At 40.1% G+C, this 24932-nt stretch overlaps 1 long non-coding RNA gene across 2 annotated transcripts in view; it reads right to left on the bottom strand.

Annotated features, from left to right (window-relative positions):
- Window positions 1-24932, bottom strand: part of LOC110255448 — a 118405-nt gene that overhangs the window by 4523 nt on the left and 88950 nt on the right. For both annotated transcript variants that reach the window (XR_002335695.1, XR_002335696.1), the window contains one exon: window positions 9306-9414. This is a non-coding gene — a long non-coding RNA (uncharacterized LOC110255448). The remainder of the gene's footprint in view (window positions 1-9305; window positions 9415-24932) is intronic.

Genomic DNA, 24932 nt, shown 5'->3' with positions numbered 1-24932 from the left:
TGCACGCAGCAGGCGCTCTGGCCTGGCGTGATGCCAGGCACTCTGAAGGGTTCACTCCCCAAGTGTCCCTGGTGTCTGGGTCCCAGCCCCAACTTGTTCAGCTTGTTGCACTGAGCCAGCTTGGGAAACAGGGACAAAAACCCCCGCAGAGGCTGCCACGCCAGTCCCACCAGCCGTATCTAAGATGACCAGCCGCCCAACTCCCTCTGAGGCACTGTCTCAGGATGGGAAGCCACACTGCCAACTGCCCCTCTGCCTCCAGCTCAGTCTGAGCCCCAGCCGGAGGCAAGTGGGGCATTTGGGTTGCCCTGAGGCTCTGGCCCAGTTGCTGAGGGAATTGGTACCTTTGAGAGGAAAGGAAAACAGGCAAATAGCAGCAAACCGAGTTGCCTGGAGGCTTGCTGAGCCAATAGCATAGGAGTTAACCCCACCTGTGCCATGTGGCTGATCAGACCCACACCCCTGGCTGTGCAGTCAAAACCACCTTCTCATGACTGCTCAGAACCAAAACCTCTTTCTCACAGCAGCAGCGCAAATGGAACCCATATCCTTCTCTAAAACTCTAAAACTGATGAGGAGGGATGAGATTCTAAGCGGTATTTGGGAGCACTTCCATGTGGATCCATCAGCCCCTCCCCTCTTCTTTCCTCCCTCTTTTTGACTAATTTGCATAATCACTTGCACCAGCTGAACGCATGGGCCATGCTCTGGACTCATGTTTGCCTTTAAATGAGAACCAGTTTTGTACTTTTAACTGTGATCTTTTCCCAGCTTTCCCCTCATCCTTTGTCTTTCTTTTCATTTAGTCTCCCATGCCCTCCTATTTCTTTTTTCCTCCAGCCCTCCCACCCTTGGTGAATGACATGGTTACTGTGACCTCCCTCCATCAAATACCCACCCTCTTCCCCAGCCACATCCGTTCAATCAAAAAGTAGATTCTGCAGTAGAAAGGAAGGAGACTAAGATTCATGGAGCTTCTCTGAGGCACCAGGCACAGTGCAAAAACACAGCATACAGACAAACCTGACCTGTAGGCTGGGGGCCAAGCTGATGTATAGCATCTTCCCAGTGCCCAGACCTTCTAAGGCAGTGATGGCATATCTGATAAGTACAGGGTAAGAGCTACAGAAGCCCTTCAAGTTCATGGATCCAGAGCCCAAGCCATGAAGAGATTCTCCCATAGAAGATCATGAGAGATAGTCACCTTCCATTGTGGAATGAACTGCAAGTCCCCAGTTCAAGTTCAACCTCTACCATCAACTGACTTTTGTTCAAACCACTTCTGCCCCTCAGTTTCCTCATTTATAATCCAAAACAATTAAACCAAATAATCTATTATATCTCTGACTCCGAAATGCTTTGAATCTGTGAATCCTTCCTTGATCTTTGCTTTGTGACCCACATCACAATAAAACTATTAAAATGGACTGTGAGTACAGGCGAATGTCAGCTGTATTTTTGTCAGGAGGCCAGATCCCTGACTTCTTGTCAAGATGGTCTGCATTGGGGGCTATAATGGTTTGTAGTCATTCTCGGTATATAGCATGTCCTGACTACTAAAATCAGTGCTTCTCTCGGTATTTGGGTCCATGCTATTTGGAAAAACAGACTGTTATTCATTGCATAGCCATTCTTACTGGAATCCCCTTCAGACAGAGCTTGAGCTACTTGAGCTAATGAGAGAGATCTTTTATCAAACCCTGGAGGTCAGCAGATGTGGGCTTTATGGGAAAAGAAAAAGAATGGGGGAAATTCCATCATGGTCATGAAAAGGCACTTCCAGTAAACTCTGTTATCCATCAAGGGAGAGTAACAGGTTGTTCTGGTGGTTGGCAAATAGAGTCTTTATAGATGCTGCATGGATTATCAATTTTCAAAGGCTGAAAGAAACATGGAAATATACCAAAAAGTTGCTATAAGTAAATTAATCCTCTTTGAGGATTCTCCAACCCTTCATATGGGCATTACATTGCAAATGGGAATGGTCAGATTTAGAATAGAATTGTTGCATTTGTTGAAAAAAACAGGGCCCTTGTTTGTCAATCCTGTTGCTTTGGGGAAAAAAATAATATTACCAAATATGATTTGGTTTTCCTCTCAATCGCCACTTCCAATGACTGCCCTGTTCCTGTACAATGCTCTAGCCACAGTTGGCCATTCCTAGAAAAAGACAAGAGTTTCCTAAACACACACACACACACACACACACACACACACACACACACACACACACACAACCTGTGTTCCAGTGCCTCTTCCCTCTGTCTGGAGGCCCTCCTTTCTCTTGCTGCCCTGCTTCCCTATCTGCCAGCTCAGCTGTGGTCTCTTTCATGAACTGTCCATAAGATTCCCTCAAGGACGGCAACTTCCTATTTCCCAACTCACAGTTCTTTGTTTTCATCTCCCTTAAGGCACCTATCACTGCTATGCCCTTTGGACCACGTGAATCTCTCTAGCTCTGGCACTTTCCTTTAGAGGAAGTTTGATGTAAAATCTGCCTGAAGGCATTGATGTTCCCATTTCGCTTACAGCTCTTGATAGGAATAGACACTTGGTACTACTCATCAGAATTTTTAACTTTTGAAGCATTGATGACGGTCTGTAGTCCCCATCCCTTCATGCCTGTGAGCATCTTGAGGGCAGTATTATGTCTAAGCAATCTGCATTTCTGACTCCAGCACAGAGCCCATCATAGGGCAGGGAGCAATCAATTTTGATGAATTAAACTGAACATAATAAAAGGACACCTTGGTGCATTCATGCATTAGTAGAATTCTAGAGGTGGAACTGTTCATCCAACCTACACCTCTCATTTTCAATGGAAAAAATGAAAAATTCATTTTACATTGGAAAGAGAAGCAGTGGCGCATGCAATCTCATTTTGACGCTCAAATGGTTTACTTGGATAAAGAACCAACACTAGCTATAATCTTTCAGGAAAATGTTGACAAATCCACTATATCATGTTGGATTTTTATGGTTGTAGATATAAATTCATTCGTTCATCCAACAGACAGTATTGAGCATCAACTATGAGCTAGAAGATATCAAAGATTTAGGGTTGTGGCAGTGGAACAAGGCAAGGTTCTGAAACTGATGGAGATTGTATTCTAGAGGAGGAAACAGTATAGGAAAGTAAACAAATAAGAAATATGGTTGACTGATAACAGAGGAAATAAATCAGGGTGACGATAACAAAATGTATGGAGAGATCAATATTTTAGAAAGGATGGATGGTCAGGGAATGTTGTTTGGAGGAGATGACTATTTGACCTGAAGGAGATAGTTAGGTGGCCTCTGCAAGTATGTGAGGGGAAACTATTCCAGGTAAAGGGAACAGTATGTGCAAAGGCTCTGAGGCAAGAGAATACTTGGTGTGTGTGAGGAAGAGAATGCCAAGTGTAGCAGAGAGGACTGAAGACAGATGAGGTTGTGACAAGTAGCAAGAGATGATCTAAAAGCAAAGCAGTGCACCAGATGTAGGAAGTTAGAATACAGTAAGATTTGGATTTTACCCTAAGATAAGTTGGATGCTTCGGGAAGAAGTAGAACTGAAGTATGATGTGATCTGACCCACATTTTAAAAGCATCACTCTAGCTGTGATGTTGACATAGCCTGAGAGATGGCAGGAGTGTGAGCCAAGTTTGGAGACAATGGTGCCAATTAGGAGGCTACTGCCATGATTCAGGATGCTGGTGGCTTAGACTAAGTGGGCAAATAGTGAGGATGGAGAGGAGTGACTGGGTTCTAGATAAATATTTGAAGATAGAGCTACAGGCTTTCCTGGAGGATTGGATATGAAAAATTCCAAGGTTCTTAGCCTCACCAGTTGGAAGAAGAGCACTGCCATTTACTGAGATGGAAAATGTTGTGGGAGTAGGTTTTGGGGTGAGGCCAGAGTTCTGTTTGGTATATGTTGATTTGGGGATACCTATTAGCCATTCAACAGAGATGTTGAATAGGCAATTAGATGTAAGACTGGGGTTCAGGGAAGACGTCAGGCTGGATACATAAATATATGAGTTGCCAATAAATAGTATTTGCATTAGTCTGCTTGGGCTGCCATAATACCACAGTCTGGGTGGCTTAAGCGACAGAGATTTATTTCTCATAGTCTGGAGACTGGGAAGTCCAAAAGCAAGGTGTCAGCCAGTTCAGTTCCCTGGTAAGGGCTCTCTCCATGCCTTATAGCGAGTTGTTTTACTTGTGTGTCCTCATAGGACCAAGGGAGAAAGAAGAAACAAGTTCTCTGATGTCCTTATAAAGCCATTAATTCCATCACAAGTGTCCCACCCTCATGACCTCCTCCAAAACTAATCACCTTCCAAAAGCCCCATCTCCAAATATCAGTATATTAAAGGTTAAGGGTTCAATACATAATTTGGGGGGCGTGGACAATTCAGTCCATAGCAGTGTTTCAAGCCATGTGCATAGAAATGCATAGAAGAGAAAAGAGGGGAGGGGAAAGGAAGAGAAGGAAGGGGAGGAGAGGAGACGAAAGGTTTAGAGAATGGAGCCCTGGGGTGATGGGATGGGATGAGGCAGGGACAGTGATGATCATAGAGAAGATATGGCCTTGGGAGAGTGTGGTGTCCTGAGAGCCAAGTGACAAAAGAGTCTGTAACAAGCTGGATTAAGTGGCATAGATGGAGTGGGATGGGGATGCAAATTAACTAGGCATTTAGCAACTGTAGGTCACCATGACCTTGAAAGTGCAATTCTGTCAAGTGATGGTGAAATTCTGACTGTAGTGGTTTAAGAGACAGTGGGTCAGAGAACAGGAGCAGCCAATACCGCTCACTCTTTTAAGGCATTTCATGTGAAAGGGAGCAGAGAAAGGCAAGATAGTTTGAAAAAAGCAAACATTTCTGCTTTAGCTCAAGACCCACCAGGAAAAAAGCTCATTGCCTTTTGAGGGCACATCCCTCACTCACAGGGTGGAAAGATGCTCTAAAGGTTGGCTAAGCACCCTCAGAGGATGTGCCTGTGGTTTAGAACCTCCAGGAAGTGCTACTCCATCTCCTTGCTAAAATCACAGAAGGCACAGTCTCACTGCAAGGCCCAAGGCAGCAGCCCCTTATCAGCTTGGGTTTAACCACCACCCATCAACATCTCTTCTCTTCCTGCCTGGGTCTGTGGGCACAGTTGGGCCTGGCCCCCAGCATGATGCCAACTCCCTGTAGGTTTTTCAGAAAACCTGCAAATAACCTGAGATCTGAAAATGTTAAGGACACAGAGCTAACTGGCAAATCATATGGTGAGCAAATCTCTGTCTAGTCAAGGAGGATGGAGAAAAGGAAGAAAGGGGATAAGAAAATGGATAGACAGGTATAAACAGATCCCAGCACCCTGGATCCCAGAGCACTTGGATACCTGGGGACCATCTCAAATAGTTTCTTTCTTTCTTTCTTTCTTTTTTTTTTTTTCTTTTTAGGGCTGCACCCATGGCATATGGAAGTCCCCAGTTCAGGGGTCAAATTGGAGCTGCAGCTGGGGCCTATGCCACAGCCATAGCCACACCAGATCTGAGCCACATCTGCAACCTACACCATACCTTGTGGCAATGCCAGATCCTTAACTCACTGAGCAAGGCCAGAGATCAAACCCACATCCTCAGAGAGACAATGTTGGGTTCTTAATCTACTGAGCCACAATGGGAACTCCCATCTTGGATCATTTCAATCACCTCTTCTAAATCCACATCAAGGGATACTGTGAACTTACATTCTTTGCTGACAGGTGTTTCCCCATTGAGCCTGGGCCATTTAACAGCTACAACATGCTGTCAGCTTTTTAACTTGGCTTCTTTAATGAAGACTTAAAAGTGGGCAGAAAGTGACTCTCATACCAAAGTGAAACTTAGCTGTTTAGTTTTATTTCACCCAACTAGGTTTTATTGGGCACCTACCAGGGCTGGATGCTATGCTGATTGGTGCAAGGATACAACTTTATTTATTTATTTGCTTTTTAGAGCTGCACCTGCAGCATATGGAAGTTCTTAGGCTAGGGGTTGAATCAGAGGTTCAGCTACTGGCCTACATCACAGCTCACAACAATGCCAGATACTTAACTCATTGAGCAAGACCAGAGATTAAACCCACATCCTCATGAATACTAGTCAGGTTCATTACCACTGAGCCACAATAGGAACTCTAAGGATACAACTTTAAAAAAGAAAGAAAGAAGGAAGGAAGGAAGGAAGGAAGGAAGGAAGGAAAGAAAGAAAGAAAGAAAGAAAGAAAGAAAGAAAGAAAGAAAGAAAGAAAGAAAGAAAGAAAGAAAGAAAGAAAGAAAGAAAGAAAGAAAGAAAGAAGGAAAGAAGGAAAGAAAGAGAAAGAAAGAAAAAGAAAGAAAGGGAGAAAGAAAGAAAGGAAGGAAAAAATCTTGCTTCCATGGAGCTCATAATCTAAGTCAGTGGTTCTCAACAAGGGAGAACCCCCCAATTTTGCCCCCCTAGAGGACACTGGGCAATGTCTAGAGACACTTTTGATTATCACTACTATTGTCTTACTGGCATCTCATGTGTAGTGGCCAGAGGTGCTGCTAAATATTCCTATAGCACACTGGACAGTCTCTTAACCTCAAAGAATTATCTGATCTAAAATGTTAATAGTACCAAGATTGAAAAACTCTAATCTGAGGGATACAACAGAATGTGTACAAATAACTCTTGTACAAGAGAGTTGAAAAGCAACAATTCATGTTTCCAGGGCTCCTTCAGGCTGTGTAGAGAGACAGCATCTTAGATTCAGCAGCAAGATTTCACTAGCAGTCCTGGGAATTACATCTAGGGAAAACAAAGCTCCACCAAGTTCCCACATGGGTGTATATATATATATATATCCATGTGGCCTCTTAGAGGTAATGAGGCTCTTTTGTATACATGTTCACGTTCCATCCTCACAACAATCCTATTTAAAGCTCCTCCATCTATTTGAATAATTGTGACTGAAGAACAGTCCTCCACTATTTAAGGCTATGCTCTCCAACTGAGGGGCAGGGACGTCAGCCCAGCCCATCAAACAGCCAGCCAAAGTGACTCTGGCAGTCACTAATGTCAAATGCGCCAGACATCAGTCCTCAACCATTTCCTAAGCAATCAGAGTTGGTATACACACCTCCAGTTTAGATTTGGAAACTGAAGTTTGGTGACATGACTAAGATCTCTCTGCTCCGAACTTGCACTTTTTTGGTTCAGACCTCACCCCACCTCACCCTAGATGCACAAATCTTTCTATTGCTAGAAGCTGCCTCTTTCCATGACAGCAATAGGCATCAGCACCATCAGGGAGTCCAGCAATTCACAGATGATTTCCATGTATATCCTTTTTCTCCTCAGGTATTTCTTTGGGCAAGTGCACAGGAAGGAGTGGAAAACACATTTTGAGTTTAGATGGAAGGTGAGAAAGAGCCCTCACCTGAATTTTTATCAGCTACATCACAGCTCTTTATGTTTAGACATAAATCATGGTAGAAGTATAGCTACAGAGCCTTGTAGCATCAAAATGGAGTCAGACTAAAGGGTTTATCCAGTAGAACCATGCACATTTATGTGCCCTTAAAAAAAAAAAAAAAAAAAACGCTCAGGGAAATTCATTCAAGTATGGTATGGCTTAAAATGACCAAGTTAAAACTCAGTCACATGATTCTATTTAAATACAGATGGTCAGGTTTTGTTTACATCTACAGAGCAAACTGCTGATACAAAGTGGTGCCCTATCCATATAAACCAGCAAAGCCATTTTAGAACCCAGAATTTGAAAGAGTCTATATAAATGTAAATTACCAACCAAAGGGAGCATAAAATCTGTGGATGTGAAAATGAGACTATTATCTGCCCTCATCCAGCTCAGACTATCCGTGTGGTTTCACACGGCTCCTCGCATTTGGGGAGTCTCTGGAGCATGGCCTTAGCTGAGCTGCTGCGTGCCAACTTTTCATCTGGCCATGATCTAGGGATCTGTGTTTCCTCTGCTCTTGTATATCAGTGCCAGAGGGGTGGGTTCCAGATCTTGTGGAATCACTGAGTCTTCATGTGTCTGATTTGCAACCCAGCACTACTTTGATCCCTCAGATTCTCCAGCAAGAGTCTTGCAGGCACATTCTGGGAGTGGATGGAGCCAGCCTAATAGCTAGGAAACTAGCGTTTTCCGGGGCCGGAATGGGGCTCTGGTTGGAAACAAAATGCTTCTAAAAGCTGCCTTAACTCTTTTGTGCCACTAATGTTGTGTTTCATTAGGAACCCTGTTGTGTTTAATTCATCCCTAAATGGACTCTGGGGCATGAAAAAAGTTAAAGTGAGCTTCTCCAAGCCTGTCCTTCCCAACAAGGGAGGATGGGGCCCACAGGGCCAGAGGACTGATGGAATAAAAGAGAATGACCACAAACTACTCGGAGTTCCATGAAGGAAGAACCCAGAGAAGAACAATCCAGCTAAATGAAATTGTTTTCTTCCTTTCCAACCACGGAATATTAATTAGGCAGTACAAGTCAGTCCACTTAATGCCAGTCGACATTAAGCAATTTACCATGTGAAGGCAGTTGAAAACCCCAGCTTACTGCTCCAAACTCTCTTGATTGTTCCGAACAGATTTCCCATCCTAAAGTGGAAATGGATTTCATTTGATCTCTTCAGTCTGTTCGCCGTTATGTGCAAAACAGTACTATTGGTACCAGAAAACCAGCAGCTACCTGAGCAGTGGAGTGTTCAAAATGAAGCCATTTGGTCATTGGAAAAATCCAAAAGGAAGAGTCACTATATGGTTGTAATGATGGTACAGACCCGGGATAGCATGTTTGTTCTTTGTTGTTGTTGATGTCTCATTGCTTTGTCTCATTGTGATGGCTCTTCATTTTTTTCTTTTCTATCTCCTCAATACCAGAGAAGCTTAAAGTTGAGAAAAGTCCTGGAAAGCAATCTCGTCCAGTTCTGTCACTTCTCCAATGAGAAAACTGAGACGCAAGGCCATTACATGACTTGCCCATGTAGTTAGAAAAAATAATCTGTTCTCTCCTCCTCATACCTATGTCTTCTTTATCCCCACTCACACCCCAGCTCAGAGCTCTGCAGGCAGAGAAGTAAGAATTGAAAGAATGTAAAATTTTGTAACAAAGGACTTGAGTTCAACTTATGCACCTCTGTCACTTAACTTTTCAGGGCTTTGGTTTCCTTGCCGATGAAAGAGGAATAAAGGTCCACACCTCCTTATGTTTTTGCAAGGACCAGATGAAGTAATTTATGCAAAAGCGCTTTAAAAACTACAAAGGAACATGATACATGAGACATTGTCAGACCAAAACTCACCCCAGAAAGGAGATCCGCCAAATGGGTCAAAGGTTGAAAGCCAGGCAAGGAACAAACTTTGAGCAGTCAATAATAAGTACCACGGCACCCCAGTTCTCTCCACTCATACCTGAAACCAAAGAAAGATCAGGGATTAGAAGCCTAAAAATATTTGCAGATGTTTGGCATGGCTCTGGTTAGCCTTTTGACTTTTGGAACAAGTAACATCGAGTGATATCTGTTCCATTTCTTTTCTTTTAACTAAGTCATCAACATACTGTTTGAAAATTTTTTAAGCTCTAAGCATCTATTTTGCAGAAAACTATCTAATGGCTTATCTGAAAAAAATGCAAACATGACCTTATGGACTTGCCCTGTAATTCTACTTTAAAGTGAAATACACAGAGTCTTAACCTATATTCTGCTGGCAATGTACCCAAATCCTTTATTAAAATGTTTACAGAAATAAATGCCATTGACACTTTCACAAATATCAGCATAAATGGAATAACTTATAACTAGATCACACTAGGAGCCCTGAGCTAGGAGACACCAAGCATTGCTTCTTGTTAGCTATGTGACTTGGAGCAAATCACTTCACCTCTGAGCTTCCAAGAGGTAAATGGGGATGGAAAATGGGGATAATGACCCCAGGAGTAAATGAGATCACAGCATCCAGGTCCCACTCAAATGTCCCAGCTCAGAGGAGCAGTTAATAGATGTTCAGATATCCCCCTTCTGGACTGACACGTCAGCCTCTAATTGCTGAGAGTGTTGGCCACTGAGCCCTTACAGCTGGGCCCCTTTCATAGATTGCCCTCAGCATTCCACCTCATCCAAGATCTTACTCACCCCCACCCAAGGCATCCCATGTACAATACTGGCCAATAAGAGGGTCTAAGGTCCATCCCAAGCCCCAATTCAGAATACTGTGCAGGGTAACCCCAGCTCCAAAGTGCCTTATGGCTTTGGAGGCTGGGGCTTTGCTGTGACATAACAGCCCATCTTCTTTCTCTTCTCAATCCTACTTCCTATCCTCCCCCATGGGTATGGATCCCAAAAGAGCTCCATAATAAACTCTCTATATGCCAATCTCCATCTGAGTCATCCTCTCCCAAAACCTGCCCTGCAATAGGGGCCCTTCCTGGCCACATCTTCTCTGGTCATTCTCTATCCCTTTTCTCTTGTCACTGTCTGAAAAAATATCATTTATTTACTTGCATGTTTATTGGCTGCCTCCCCACTGCTAGAATATATGCTCCATGAGGGCAAGACCTCTTTTTACGTCTTGCCCACTGTTGCATCCGTAGGGCCTAGCACACAGTAGGCACTCAATAAATATGTGTTGAATAAAAGAATATCGGGTACTAAGAGCTTACACAGTTTAATAAGTACGATGAGCTGTACAAATATTAGCTTATATGTTTTTAAGAACCCAGTCTGTGCTTCAGAAAAGATAAAATAAAGATAGCTGATAAATATGCTGTAGGAGTCATCCAGTGAATTGCTTATCAACAAATTAATGGATCTTGCCTCAGTTGACATTTCTGTTTGCAAACTAATGGCATGCTTATTTAACTGTCTCCATTATGGGCCTTCAATATATCCAAACAGTATTTTTAAACATGAAAAAAAAAAAAAAGAACTTACTTTAAAAAAAAAAATTGGACACAATGACAGAGGATTTGTAGGCACTAGCAAATATCATTTGTATAAACTAACAGCTCATAACTAAGGAAAAAGCCATCAATAAAATGAACAGATTATTAGTTCAGAAAGAAAAAGTTTTGTCACAGGCAAAAGCGATTCATGTGTTGATACTTGTAAGGCTTTGGATCATAAAGGCTTCAAGTCAGGAAATCTGGGCTCTAGTCCAAGTTCTGCCTCTAACTCATTAAGTGACCTGGGTCAAGTCATTGCCTCATGCTGGTCCTGAGTATTCTCATCTATGAAGTGAGAAAGATGTCATTTTTTTTTTCTGCCATGCCCATGGATGCAGAAGTTCCTGAGCCAGGGATTGAACCTGTGCCACAGCAGGGACCTGAGCCACAGCAGTGACAACCCCAGGTCCTTAATCACTAGGCCACCAAAGAAATCCCCAAATCCTTTTTAACTTTGAAATTCTATGTGCCTGTATTAGCTGATTGATTTATGTCAATGATACATTGATATTAAAGAAAACATAGACTATGTTACCAACATAGACAATATCATATTTAGGATAAGGCTAAGAAGTCTTATAACCTATAGGATATTTATGGTAGAAAGTAGAAAACCCATGTTTGATTACTTATTTGGCTGTCTGAATTCAAGGTCATACTTAAACTAATTTTCCATGAGACTGGATTAATAGTGTCATGAGACTTAAAGGCAAATAAGCTTGAAGCCAGTTGGATGATAGAATGTGTGTGACTACCATTGACCTAGGGGATGGGACATACTTTTCTGGGCCCAGGGAAGCAGTTTTTATAAGACTGATGCCTCCAAATAACTTTTGAGAAAAGCAATGGTCCTCTTTTCTCCAGTGTGTGAATTAAGCGAGGAGGTATCAGACTCCATCTGCTATCACTTTTTATTTTGAGCCCTAGCTCAGAAAATTCCAACTTCCCATTCCTTTCCTCTCTTTGCCCTCAGGCTCCTCTTTCCCCTCCTCCCCCACCCTCTCATTGTGGTCACCCTTCAAGGTTCCATCCTCTACCCTCTTCCCTGTGTTCTCATCTCAGATGATGATGTCACCCACCCACATAGTTTAATGATGTACAAATGGCTCCCATGACAGTTATCTCTAGCCACTACATTTCAATTTATAAAACACCAACTGCCTACTGGACGGTTTCACTAACTATATCAACACTCCAAACCCATATCTAAATGGAACTTAAGCTTTTTCTTTATCATCCATGTTTACCTTAAACAGTTTTTGTTCCTTACTTTCATCCCTGAGCTTATGGTAGCACTCATATTCAAGCACTTGTTTCCAGAATATAAATATTCACCAAATCCTTTCCTTTTTCCTTTCTATTATCTTCCACATATGACCTATTTTCACTGTTTCCACACTAATAGAGGTCTTGAAGATTACCCCATTCGATAGTCAATAGCATTTATGTTACTATTCTAAAATTTGAAATAGGCAATAGCATGAAAAAAAGTATAGACCTAACTCCATTAAAAACACAGATAAGGCAATATTAAATAAAATATAACAAATGAAGCAGTGAATAAAGAGAACTTTATGATCAAATTGTGTTTATGCCAGGAATTCATATATGGCTTAACATTAGAAATTTGATTAATATAATTCACTGCACTAACAGACTAAAGCAGAAAAACAACATGCTAAAAATCATAGACCCATGGATGCAGGAAAATATTAAAAATTGATAAAATTAACATCTATTTGTAATTTGAAGAGGAGAAGCTCAGCAAACTAAGAATATAATTTTTTTTTCCTTTTTTTTGGTAGCCCTGTGACATATGGAGTTCCCAGGCCAGGGATCAAATCCAAGCCGGAGTAGTGACTATGCCACAACTGCAACAAGGCTAGATCCTTAACCCACGGTGCTGGGCCAGGGACCAACTGAACCCATATCCCTGCCACTGCAGAGACATTGTTGATCTTGTTGCACTACAGTGGGAACTCCAGAATAGAACTTTTTACATCTACCAAAAACTTCCCTGAAACATCATTTTTAATAATCAAATGTTCAAAATTTATAGGAAGGATGCTGAAATCCCACTATTGGCACTTATAACTATATAATAGAGGCTCTAATACGGGCAGTAAGAAAAGCCAACGAGATAAGAAGTATAAGAATAGAAAAGGAAACAAAATGCTCATAATTGCAGTTGATATTATTTCCTACATGGAACAGTAAAATAGAAAAATCTATGGGGAAAAAATGGTAGATTAAATAAGACCACTCATTAAGATTGTTAGATGTAGTATAAATATACAAAAATGAGTTGCGCCCCCTTATAAATCAAGCCAAAAAGATATAATTTTACAAATACCATTTTTGACGCCCAGTAAAAGTACCAAATAATCTCATAGAAAATGTAAAAAATCTTTAAGGATAAAATATTATTGAAAAAATAACTTAAAGATCTAAACAAATAGAAAGATGTACCAAGTTCATGTATAATAATACTCCATGTAATTGAAATATGTCTATCACTTCTAAATTAATCTATCCATTCAAATAATTCTAATTAACAACTCTTAACAGAAGGCTCACGGAACCCGAACAGCCAAATTCTACAATTGTATGGAAAAGCAAAAAGTCAAGAAAAGGCCAAGATACTCTGGAAAAAAACTTGCCCAAACAGATTTCAAGACTGGCATTGTGGGATTGGAACGGGGGTGCACAAATGGAAAAATTAAAATGAAAACAGGCTTTAGTGTTCAAAAACTGATTTGTGTATATGAGGAAACTTCATATATAATAGAGCAAACTGCTGATCAGTGAGCAAGAATAGACTATTCAATAAATGGTGCTAGGTTAACTGTCATCTTTATGAAAAAAAATTCTACTTCACACCGCACCCATTAAAAGCCATTTATAAGAAAAACAAAAAAATACAAACATTAAACATTTTGGAAGAGTTGTAGGGGAATACAGTCATGACTCTGTGATGGGTAAGAATTCCTTAAATACTCAAAGTATAAAAATCATGAAATAAAAGACTGATTAATCTGACTGTTTTAAAATTAAAGTATTATGTGCCTCAAAAAGACATAATTGGAGGGATCTGAGGTTATGGCAGGATGAAGACGTAGCTCTTCAAAAAACAGTGGACAAAATTCTCAAAACCAACCATGTCAAGCTTCTGGAAATCAACCAAAGGTAGATAATGACTTGGAAAACATTCTTGAACAGCTGCTAGAACTTTGGGTGAGAATGGAAGGGGTGTGTGGTCTTCTCACTTCTCACTGTGCCTACTTCTTTCCCCATATTGGCACATGAGAATTTTAGTTTTGCCAGTGCTGGGCTAGCTGCAAAACCAGCAGCTTTGCTGCCAGAGGGAGCTAGCTGAATTCTGTGGGAAATAAATGGGGGAAACTCAGAAGAGTTTGCTAGTCCAAGACTGGAACCTTAGTTGTGGTGAGTGGTGGACCAGAAATTTAACGGAGAGATCCAGGAAATTAGAAAGCCATAGAAGAACTGAAATGAACTTCCCACACACAGCTGAATGACTGCAAAACTACAGATATATTCAGGGGAGACCCAAGAAGTTCTAGAGATAAAAGCCAAGGGAGACCTGAGAATAAGTCGCAAGTGTAAATGATTTCTCAATTCACACACAATCAGCACAGGGTAAAAGCCTTTCCAAATCAAGCCCAATCCCTGTCCACCCATTGGCTTGCACCTAAGCTATGCAGGACCTCTAGGAAGCCAAAATAAAATTAAGAATAAAAAAATTTTGCAGATACTTCGTGACTACACACCTTAGGAGAAACAGCTTCTCTACATGCCCACTGACACTTGGTATTGTTAACCTTCTTGATTATAGCTGTTCTAGTGGGTATTTAATGTGAAGTCATTGTGCTTTTAATTTACATTTCCTTATTGACTAATGATGCTAGGCATCTTTTCACGTTCTTATTAGCCAGTCACATATCTTCTTTAGTGAGGTGTCCGTTCAAATCATTTTCCTGTTTAAAAAAATCTGTATACTTCTGGCAGGAATGAAAATCGTATGACCATTTTGTAAAACAGCTTGGCAGTGTTTTAAAAAGTTAAGTGCAGGATCGACATACAAGTCAGCAATTCCATTCTGAATTTCTACTCAAAAGACATCAAAACACATATTGACCAAAAATTAGTATGCAAATGTTCATAGGAGTATTCCAAATGAAAGCTGGAAACAGAGCAAATGATGGGTACATAAACAAAATGCAGTATACACAGACAATGGAATACTATTCAGCAATAAAAAAGAAGAAAACTACTATTACATGCAACACCATGGATGAATTCTAAAATATTTTATTAGATGAAAAAAGGCAGACATAAAAACACTACATACCATATACTTCCATTTATATGACATCTTTGGAAAAAACTAGAGACTCAAAGCAAGTCTGTAATTGCCTGGGACTGGGAATGGGAGGTAAGATTGACTGAAAATGGGCAAAAGGTAACTTTTGGCAGTGGAGAAAATACCCTAAAATTGGATTGTAGCAATAGTTGTCCAATCATAAATTTACTAAAACACATCAATCTGGACATTTATGATGAGCACATTTCATGGTATACAAACTATACTTCAATAGAGCATGTTTGGTTTTTTTTTTAAAGTCATCATTGAAAAGATAAGAAGGAACAGATTGGGAGAAGGTATTTGAAATTCATATAGTCATAGAAGAGTTAGAATTAAGACTATATATGTTTGTGAGTGAGTGTATATGTGAGCTTATATAGACTCACAGACATGGAAAACAAACTTACGGTTACCAAAGAGGGAGGGGGGGTGGATAAATTAGGTGTTTGGGATTAATACATACATACTACTATATACAAAAGAGATAACCAACAAGGACCTACTGGATAGCACAGGGAACTATACTAAACATTCTCTAACAACCTATAAGGGAAAGGAATATGAAAAAGATGTATACCCTGAGTCAATTTGCTGTACACCTGAAACTAATACAACATTATAAATCAACTATACTTCAATTTAAAAAATTTTAAAAGAAGAATACAGTGAGTACATACGTGTGTATATATGTCAACTCTTACATATCAACTAGAAATAGAAAACACAATCTTGAAAAAGAAGAGGTAGAAAAATTGTCAACAGATAATTCACAACGAAAGCCTGAAGAGACAATAATAAACATCTAAAAGATAATCAATGTCATTGTAATCAAGAAAACATATGACATACCAAATTGTGCCGGGGGAAAAATTAATTTTGAACACACCAAATGTTGACAAGAATCTAGAGTAACGAGAATTCTTAAACACGGCTGGAGAGACTAAAAGTAAGTACAACCACTATGGAAAGCAAGTTGGAACGTCTCACAATTGTTGAAGATGTACACACTTCACAACCCAGTTATTCCGTTTCTACACACACACACACCATGCAATTCTCACATATATCCCATAAGGTAAAACAAATAAGAATATTCATAAGAATAGCTGGTTTTGCTGTGTAGCAAGGGAAACTCTACCCACTATTCTGTGATGGTCTATATGGGAAAAGAATCTGAAAAGGAATCACTTTTTTGTACAGCAGAAATTATCACAACATTATAAATCAACTATACTTCAAGGAAATTTTAAAAATGAAAAAAAAAGCTAGTTTTGATATTAAAATAGCTAGTTAGGTATTCAAACAGCAAGCTAGGTATTCAATAGCAAGTTTTAAAAATAGCTAGTTTTGGTATTAGGATTGCTAGGTAGGTATAAAAATAGCTAGTTTTAATCCAGAGACCTGGATTAAATCTTATCTAACATTCATTCTCTGAGTAGCCTTAGACAAAAGTTCTTAAAATCTCTCTTAGCTTTAATTTTTCCATTATTAAAATGAGGACCCATTTTCCCATTATGAAAATGGGGAACCATATCTTCCCATGAAATATTGTGCAAATTAAAAGAGAAAAAAAAAACCATTTATGAAGCATGTAGAACACCACCTGAAGCTTACTAAAATTTTAAGAACATCATTTCCCATCTCCCCATGTACTAAATGGATGTTCACATCCTAAATTGATTGGAGGAAATTCCTTGATTTTAAGCAAGGCAGGAGCCAACAAGGAAGGCAAGTGTGCTCTTTCAAAATGTTTAAACCCACCTCCTCTCTTTGGTGCTTTCAAAATGTGCACTATGTCACACCTCCCAGAGAAAAGGTATGTCATAGAAAGAGGGAGGCAGGGGCACTGAGACAGTTGCAGGTTTAGGAAACCATTGATGATGGCCTTTCCACCACCTACATCTCAGTGTGAATTAAATGTAATCATGCAGGAATCCCCATGGTGGCTCAGGGGTCACAAACCTAACTAGTATCCATGAGGCCAGGAGTTCGATCCCCGGCCTTGCTCAGTAGGTAAAAGGATCTGGCATTGCTGTGAGCTGTGTTGTAGGTCACGTGGCTCCGATCCTGCTTGCCATGGCTGTGGTGTAGGCCGGCAGCCATAGCTTGAATGACCCCTGCCTGGGAATTTCCATATACCGCAGATGCAGCCCTAAAAAGCAAAACAAACAAACAAAAACATATAAGACCATCTTAGTTTAATTTATCTTGCTGGAAAAGTCCAATTATGTTATGGAGGTCAAAGTAAATCTCTTGACCCTTGCTTTTTTGATTTTAACAAGGAAGCTTATTGCAAAGGATGTTAAAATATGATTGAATTTATGAGTATGATGGACCACCCCCGTATTACAAGGGGTTGCCCTTCCGGTTGGTCTGGATGAGCCCTAATTAAAAAAGAATGGTCTAAATGGACATTCCAGCCTCAGATCACAACTGGGATGCACCCTAAGAGAGCAAGAACTCTGAGCAGTGTAGAATGCTGGACAGGAAGGGGGAAGGGTCTCAACTCTCATCCTGCTTGGTCTTTAGCTTGCTGTGCTACCTGGGAAGCTGCCCCTCCATAGCTTTCGAGGTCCCCACAGACTCAGGGAACTTCCTGCCCTAGATGTGGGATTCTGAGGCTCATCACCTCTTCCTCAAATCCTGATTGAAGAGGTTCTACTCCTCTAAGTCTATTAACACACCTTGAGATCAGAGAGACCTGTCCTGGACATAGGAGAGAGGCATGGGCAAGAATGAAGGATAGGAGGCAAGGAATGAAAAGAGGAATTGGGAGACACATATAAATTAGAAATGCATTAAAAATAGAAATGTATTTTTAAAAGGCATCTAGTTGGAATGGATACATTAAATCAGAATAATGTCTTCACGAGTTCATGGAGGGATAAAGTAGGATATTTCCTCTGTAGTCTTAACCCTTGAACTAACTAGCCGTGTGACTTTGGATCAGTCAGTTCCCTTCTTAACTCTATTTTCTTCTCTGCAAAACAACGCATTTGGGGCAGACGGTTTCCAAGCAAAATAACTTGATGAATCAAAGTAAGGGTGAATAGAACATAATGTGTGTATAAACCCTGAGGGAAGCTGGGAGGAACCAAGCCATGGTCCAGAGTGTGCAGGGGGTCCATCCTACAGCCTCCCCGTTCTTCAGAGAGTGCACCCTCCCTGTCCAACTTCCCAGACTGTGCTGGCGTCGCCAAAGGGCTGCTGGGAACTTCTTTGCACAGCCCTGCTCCTAAATGAACTCCCAGGAGACTGGGGGTGGAGGAGGGTGCCAGTTTAAAGCAGGTCTGATATGATCCAGGACCTGATAGGGTTTCAGCTGCCTGCTTTCTGGCAATTTGCAGAGAAATTAAAGAGATTCTTGTAGAGGTTAAATGGCTTGAGTCCTAGGGAGGGGACGCTGTTGCTCAGAAAGAAACACAAAGACGAGATTCATCTTGCTCAAGAATTATAAATAGAACAGTCAGATTAGATTCGGCAGAGGAATGGGGGCACCATGAAGGAGCCAAGTTCTTGCCGAATAAAGAGGCAAGGCTCCAAAGACTCCCAAAGCCGGCTTTCAAAGGGGAAAAAAGAAAAGTTGGGAAAGAAGAAAACTTCAAAAAAAATGGGCCTTTTCTTTTAACCCGCAACTTCTTTCAGGCAAGAAGGCAAAAATCATTCAGTTCCTGAAATAGAGATTAAAAGTAAATTATCACCCCATAAGGAGTCGTTCACTGTAAAAGGAATGAAAATAGTTTACTGCTCTACGGAAAATGCAAGCTGCTTCCAAACTTTAGGTTAAAAACTTGGCAAAGGGAGCTTGGCCTCCCTGTGTATCTGTCTCGGAGATGTTTATCCAGCGGATGGAGATATTGAGATGGGCCTGGTCTTCAGGTTTGTTTTTCGTTCCGCATAAGGTTTCCATCAGATACAGTCTACAAACTGGTGCAAGCCAGGAGGCTGCTGGAGGGAGGCCCTGATTGAACTCCAGCAAGCTCTGCCCACACCAGGACTCCGCTTGGTAAGAACAAAGCAGTGGTGCAGAGACCAAGCTGGAAGCAGTGCTGGGAGCTGGTGGACTGCATACTGGCTCCTGACTCAAAAGACCCTCTTTTTAGGTCTGCTTCCAGCATTAAATGCCATATGGTCTTAGACAAGTCACTCGGCCTCTCTGAGCTACAGATTCCCCATCTGTTCATCAGTGAGTCTGGCTTCCACCTACATCTCAAAGTTGTTAGAAGGAAGTCATACAAAATACGAGTTCTGTAGAAATGCCATCCATAGTCTATGTGAAAACAGATCGCTTCAAGGGGACCTTAAGTGCTTCCTCCAGAACCACAGGTAATGTGGGCTACTCAGTCACATTATATATTTTCTGTTCTCTACAGGATGTCATCTAAATACTTCCTCTCTCCTCTCCTAAAAGGAAGTCCACAGAGGCAATAAACACAGAGATTGAGAACATGGATTTTGGATTAAGAAAAGCTAGATCTCTCCTGTCTCACACATTAGGTACATAGCATTGGAAGACTTTTATTAAACTCTCTCTCTCTCAGCTTACTTCACAATAAAATGGGAGTGTTGCTGGCCTCCCAGGTTGGATGCAAGGGTTCATGAAAAACAAGAAGGTATGCAAATCACATAGCATGTGCTCAATAAAGTATGGTATGCTCTTTAATCACCACCCATTATCATAATCACCAGTTTTATTGTTTCTGGATTAAATCAGACAAGTAACCCTCAATTTACTCATATGCCTTTAACTCCAATTTAAGCCTTGCTTCCTTAAAAATATGTGGATTTTTCTTTTAATTTTTTGGCCACCTCGAGGCATATAGAGTCCCAGGCCAGGAGTCAGATCTGAGCCGCAGCTACAACCCAGCAATGCCAGATCCTTAACCCACTGTGCCAAGCTGTGGATTGAACCTGCATCCCAGCACTCCATAGATGTTGCCAATGCCATTGCATCACAGAGGGAACGCCTGCATTATTATTATTATTATTATAAAAACAATACACGAATATACTTCCACTTCCAGGGAGGTGGAGTAGGCATACATTTCCTTATTCTTCCACTCAGTACAACTGAAAAGCCTGGGACATGTGTATAAAAAAACTTAAGACTCCGAAAGGTGGGGAGAAGATGGAAGACTGTCTAGGGACCTCAAGAACCAAAAGTCAACACAGCATTTATTTCCCAGGTTTCCTTTTTGCTTCATATACTCCAGACTTGGAGTTGAACAAGCCAGAAACTCAGAAATGGCAACAGGCATAGATTAAAAATAGCTTCAACAAAAGCCTGTTCTCCCTAGCCAAAGGCAGGAAAGAGGGAGCCCAGCAGGATAGAAAACTTCCAGGCAATAATTGCTCTATTCCTACCAAAAAGCACAGAAAATACTTTGTCCCAACCCTACCCATGCCAGCAAAAGCCAGTGGGGAAGCTAGATTTCTATCCTTGTCAAGCTGTAATGAGGCACCCAATGCCCCCATCAGGTGTTGTCAGAAAAGGCCAAGTGGGAAAGACAAATACCATATGATAGCACTTATATCTGGAATCTAATATAGGGCACAAATGAACCATCCCACAGAAAAGAAAATCAGGGACCTGGAGAATAGACTTGTGCTTGCCAAGGGGGAGGGGGAGGGAAGTGGAATGGATGGGGTGCTTGGGGTTAACAGATGCAGACTATTGCCTTTGGAATGGATTAGCAATGAGATCCTGCTGTGTAGCCCTGAAACTATGTCTGGTCCCTTATGATGGAGCATGATAATGTGAGAAAATAGAATGTATACATGTATGTGTAACCAGGTCACCATGTTGTACAATAGAAAATTGACAGAACACTGTAAACCAGCTATAATGGGGGGGGGAAAGGCCAAGTGAGAAGCTACAGCTTTATCCCTGCCCTGCAAAGACCACAGTGACCACAGTGTCGGTGGAAACCTCATATGAAGCAAAGACTGACAGAATAGAAATATGAGAAAGCAGTCTAGGATAATAAAGATTTTAATAACCCACTGTCAATAATGGATAGAACAATTAAACAGAAGATAAAATAGAGGGCTTGAATAACATAATTAACCAACTGGATCTAACAGACAGAAACAGAACACTCTGCCCAACAATAATAGAATACATATTCTTCCCAGGCGCACATGGAGCATTCTCCAGGATAGAACATATTAGGTCACAAATTAAATATCAATAGATATTTAAAAGTTAGATAGCATACAAAGCGTGTTCTCTCATTACAAGAGAATGAAGTTAGAAATCAGTAACAGAAGGAAAACTGGGAAATTTACAAATCTGTAGAAATTCAGCAATACACTATGAACCATGGGACAAAGAAGAAATCAAAAGGGAAATTAGAACATATCTTGGGACAAATAAAAATGAAAATACAACATGTCAAAAAAATGGGTGAAATTTATATCTAAAAATGTTTATATATATAAAAAGAAAGACTTTAAATTGATGACCTAACTTTACAACTTAAAGAATTAGAAAAAGGACAAACTAAACTCAAAGCTAGCAGAAGGAAGGAAATTATAAAGATTAGAGCATGGATAGGGAGTTCCTGTCATGGCTCAGAAGTAACAAACCTGGAGTTCCCGTCGTGGCTCAGTGGTTAATGAATCCAACTAGGAACCATGAGGTTGCAGGTTTGATCCCTGGCCTCGCTCAGTGGGTTAAGGATACGGTGTTGCCACAAGCTGTGGTTTAGGTCGCAGACACGGCTCGGATCCCATAGCATTGCTGTGGCTGTGGCATAGGCTGGCAGCTGCAGCACCAATTGGACCCCTAGCCTGGGAACTTCCATGTGCCATGAGTACAGCCCTAAAAAGCAAAGAAGAAAAAAAAAAAAAGATTATAGCATAGATAAATGAAACAGAGAAAAGAAAAATAATAGAGAAAATCAACAAAACCAAACTCTGGTTCTTTAAAAAGATTTTAAAAATTAACCCTTTAGCTAGACTACAAAAAAAAGAGAGGACTCAAATTATTAAAATTAGAAATGAAAGTGGAGAAAGTTCCCCTGATGCAGGGAGTTAAGGATCCATCATTGCTGCAGCTATGGTGCAGGTTGCAACTGCAGCACAGGTTTGATCTCTGGCCTAGGAACTTCCACATGCTGCAGGTGAGGTATGGCCAAAAAGAAAGAAGGGAAAGAAAGAAAGAAAAAGTGGAGACACTACTATGACACCATAGGAATAAAAAGGATTATGAAAGTATTATTGTTACTACAAACAGTTATATGACAACAAACTGGATAACCCAAATGAAGTAGGAAAATTCCTAGAAATACCAAGTCTATCAAAAATAAATCACTAAGAAATAGAAATCCTCAATAGACCTATAAATAAAAAGGAAATTGAATCACTAGTCAAAAATCTCCTGGCAAAGTAAAACCTCAGACCTGATGCCTTCACTGGTGAATTCTACCAAACATTTAGAGAACACTAATCCTCAAACTTTTCCAAAAAATTGAAAAGGAGGGAACATTTCCTAATTCATTCTATGAGGTTAGCATGGCCCTGATAACAAAGCCAAAAACACTACAAAATTATAAGCTAATATTACTTAAGAACATTGATCCAAAATCTCAACAAAATCCTAGAAAACTGAATTAAGCAGCCTATTGAAAGGATTGTATACTATGACCAAGTTGGATTTATTTTTGGAATAAAACGACAGTTCAACATACAAAAAAAATCAATCAATATAATATACCACATTAATGGAGTGAAGGAAAAGAAACTCATGATCATCTCAATCAATGCAGAAAAAACATTTGACAAAATTCAATAGCCTTTATGATAAAAAACACTCAACAGATAAGGAATAGAAGAAAACTACCTCAACATACTAAAGCTACATATGAAAAACCCACTACAAATATCACACTCAATGGTGAAACACTAGAAGTTTTTCTTCTAAGATTAGGAACAGACAAGGGTGCCCACTTTACCATTTCTATTCAACTTTTGTAGTACTGGAAGTTCTAGCCAGAGCAATTAGGCAGAAGGAAGGAAGGAAGGAAGGAAGGAAGGAAGGAAGGAAGGAAGGAAGGAAGGAAGGAAGGAAAGGAAGGAAGGAAGGAAGGAAAGAAAGAAGGAAAGAAGAAAAGAAGTTTAGAGTATCCATATTGGAAAGAAAAAAGTAATTTACCTCCATTCACAGATGATATGATTATATATGCATAAAATCCTAAAGATTCCAAACCAAAATAAAACTCTTAGACCTAACAAATTAACTCAGCAAAGTGGCAGGATACAAATTCAATATGTAAAAACCACTTGTATTTCTGTATACTAACAATGAACAGTCTGAAAAGAAAATTAAGAAAATAATTATATTTACAATAGCACCAAAAATAATAAAATTTTTAGAAATTAACTTAGGAGGTAAAGACTTATACAATAAAACCAAAAAAAAATGCCTGAAGAAATTAAAGAAGAATAAATAAATGGAAAGATGTTCCATTCATGAATTGGAAGGCAATGTTGTTAAGATGTCACTATTATACAAAGTAGTCTACAAAATCAATGCAATCTCTCTCAAAATCCCAACAATACTTTTGCACAAATAGAGAAATCCATCTTAAAATTCATATGAAATCTTAAGGGACTCCAAGTAGTCAACAATCTTGAAAAAGAAGAACAAAGTTGGATTTCCTGATTTAAAAACTTACTACACCCAAGATTTCCCTCGTGGCTTAGAGGATTAAGGATTCGACATTGTCACTGCTGTGGCTTGGGTTCAATTGCTGGCCTAGAAACTTCCGTATGCCAAAGGCACACAGAGCCAAAAACAAAACAAAATGCCAAAACGTACTACACACAAATTTAACAACTTAGATGAAATGGAACAAATACTTGAGGAACAAAAGCCACCACAACTCATATAATATGAAATTGAAAATTTCAATATCCCTATGATATTTAGGAAATTTGTAACTAAGAAAAAACAGTCCAAAACTCCCCAAAACTACATACAGTCCAATATCCCTCAAGAATGTGAACACAAAAGTTCTTCACAAAAAATTATTAAATATAATTCAGAAATTATAAAAAGAATTAAATACCATGGCCAAGTGGAATTTATTCTGAGATGCACAGCTAGTTGAATTTTCAAATATCAATCCATGTCATTCATTATATTAATAAAGCATTAAAATCACATGATCATATCTATCAATGCAGAAAAAGTATTTGATAAAATCCAACACCTATGCCTAACATTGTGAAAACTCCCGGGAAAAAAAATAGGATTGAGGAACTTTGTAAACTTGACGAAGACTTTCTCTAAACAAACCTGTGACTAACATTAACACTCAATCATGAAAGGCAATGCTTTTCTTCCAAGATCGTGAATAAGGTAAAGATATCTGCTCTCCAATCTTATTCAACATAGTGCCAGACTTTCTAAATAATAGAATAGGCAAGAAAAGGAAATAAAAGACATACAAATTGGAAAGGAAAAAATGAAAGTGTCCTTATTCGCAGATAGCATGCTTATCTATATAGAAAATCACAAAAGATCTTTGGAGTTCCCGTCGTGGTGCAGTGGTTAACGAATCCGACTAGGAACCATGAGGTTGCGGGTTCGGTCCCTGC

The sequence above is a fragment of the Sus scrofa genome, chromosome 9 (assembly GCF_000003025.6).
Source record: "Sus scrofa isolate TJ Tabasco breed Duroc chromosome 9, Sscrofa11.1, whole genome shotgun sequence".
In the NCBI taxonomy this organism is placed as follows: Eukaryota; Metazoa; Chordata; class Mammalia; order Artiodactyla; family Suidae; genus Sus; species Sus scrofa.
The sequence above is the reverse complement of the archived record's forward strand: the minus strand, read 5'-3'. Positions and strand labels throughout refer to the sequence as shown.